The sequence below is a fragment of the Pinus tabuliformis genome, chromosome 7 (genome assembly GCF_031772625.1).
Source record: "Pinus tabuliformis cultivar Carrire ecotype Pingquan chromosome 7, CPIR1, whole genome shotgun sequence".
Classification (NCBI taxonomy): Eukaryota; Viridiplantae; Streptophyta; class Pinopsida; order Pinales; family Pinaceae; genus Pinus; species Pinus tabuliformis.
In genome coordinates this window covers 1,635,195,884-1,635,198,271 of record NC_142293.1, presented here as the reverse complement: position 1 = coordinate 1,635,198,271, position 2,388 = coordinate 1,635,195,884, and positions in this window count along the sequence as shown.

Sequence of the window (2,388 nt, the reverse complement as noted above, 5' to 3'; positions counted from 1 at the left end):
TAAAGGAAACATAACAATACTTGGTTGCGAAAAACAAACTAAGTAGACTAATGGTTAGGCGTAGTCCATGAACATAAGTATTGGTGAAAAGAAAGTGTTCGGTGGTGCCGCACCTCGCCAAGTACGGCTGAAAGAGTACTGTAGGCCTGGGGGCGTGACACGCGGGGTTCCCATGTCGCTCGCGCCGTGTTGGGGATGGCACACGCCCCTTGATACCTGCACGATGGGCGAGCCACTGACGGAAGGCGCGCGGGCGACCCTTGTTGCGTGCCCGGATGAAAGAGGTGACCATGTGCGGACGAGTCAGGATGCGGGCAGGTGTGCGACGTGCGGCGACGGGTGTAATCGGCGAGGTGTTGGAGCCGACCCATGGGTGCGACGGTGCACACGAAGGGACGCGGCGGTTCGTTGGAATGGGGCGTGTCGAGGTTATGTGGAAGGTCAGTCGGGCATGCATGTTGATGGAGCCGACCCTCGTTATCCTCGAGAGACACGGCCCTTGGGCGAAAGGATGCGTATATGTAAGGAGCATGGCGTTCGACGAAGGGACATTGAACGCAGACTTCCACATCGCAGAACAAGCGCGGAGGAAGGAGTTGGGCGAAAATGGAAGGAAGAGAAGGACGCGGGTAAGAGGGCCGCACCGGCGGGCGGATTACAGAGGGCGGGTCGGGCTTGGTAGCGCGGACAGGCAGAGCGGGGCGGGTTACCGTCCGGGCAAGCAGGCCGCACTGCATGTGGGCCATGCGCCCTCACTATGGACCGCACCGACGGGCAGAGTTTGGGCACCGCGGAAGGGAAATTCGGGCGGACAGGTTCACAGTTTAGGTGTGGAGTTGTGTCGTGCAGGCCGCGGGCCAGTGCAGCATGACCACACGACACGACAGGTTGAAAGAATAATTGAAGAAGATAAATTTATGGTAAGTTATTTTCGCTGCATTGTTAAGAACACTTATTGGAAAATTGACCGAGTGTTGAAGTAGGCGCAGACCGTGTACTCAAGTATTGGTAAAAGGAAAAAGTACGGTGGTGCCACACCCGCTTATGCGTGGTTGAAATACTACCACTAGGATAGGAGCGTGACATGGGGTCTCGCGGTCCCTCCTCGACAAAGGTCGCCAAATTGCGGGGTACCCAGGGATTCCATGTCCCGCCTTGTCGAAAGCATCCCAAGTGCGGGAAATTTGGGGTTTCCATGTCTCGTCGCGATGGAAATCGCCCCAGGTGCAGTAAACTTGGTGTACATCGAGCCTGCAACCTCACATCAAGAAAAAGGCTCGGTTGGTCAAGAGAATGAAGGTTTCTTCATTGGTAAAGGACCTCGCTAAGGATCAAAGGTTGGAGTCTCTTCTAGAGCTAGTCCACCATGGACTATCAAAAGTTGAAAGAAGGACAGAGTGCCGGGGAACGAAGCACCGAAGAAACAAAGTGCAGAGAGGAGGAAGGACTCGACTTGTGCTTGGGGGATATTATTGTCAAGGGTCTAGGGCTTCGCAATGACCAATAAGAAGCTTCAATGAGGGAAATTTACGAAAGGGTTTTCCTCTGAGAGAGAGAGAGAGAGAGAGGTTTTTCCCTGGCAGAGAGCCAACATCTTGTGTTCTTGTTCTTATGTTTTTGGCACCAGTTTGATGAAAGTAAACACACACGCATTAATAAGAAGAGAAGAAGATTAAGATAACATGATAAGTTGCAAAAGGGCTTCAAAAATTGTTATCAAGTCTAGAAGAATCCCGCTATACCCCATTGCCCCAGATTATTCAACGCGGTATCGGAGATAAGGTGACACATCAAGGAAAGGGAATCTCAAGAACATCCGCAAGGTTGAAGCGTCAAGCCAAGAAGTCTCAATCACATCAAGGACAAGAAGGTCTACCATCTATCATTCCTCATGGAAGACTACAAAGCAAGAAGAAACGCCTTGTATAAAGGCACCTACAAGAAGAACAAATCAAAGAGGGACCTACATCAAGCTACACCATCTTGAAGAATGAAAGGCACTACGAGTCAAGTCATCAAGCAAGTCCATTTGAAGAAAGAAACTTGAACAACATCAAGATCTAAGGAAGGCAAGCCATCAAGTATTCAAGAAGAAAGCAAGTGCACTACATCTCAAACTCTATCAAGTAAGTATATGTCCCCTTCTGAGTATACCTCAGTGTCTTTTTGCAAGGAAAGTAACAAATTGGTTGGGGCCACTACATGTCCAAAGTCGAACGGTTTGGATGCCAAGAGTATGGATGCTACAAAAGGGATTTTCCTAAACTTAAGAAGGACAACAACAACAAGAGAAAAAGGGAAGAAGCTCATGTAACTCAAGAAGTGAAAGAAGACGACAAGAAGCAAAAGAAGGAAGATCCTCCTAGGACTAAGTCAACCTCTTTGCTT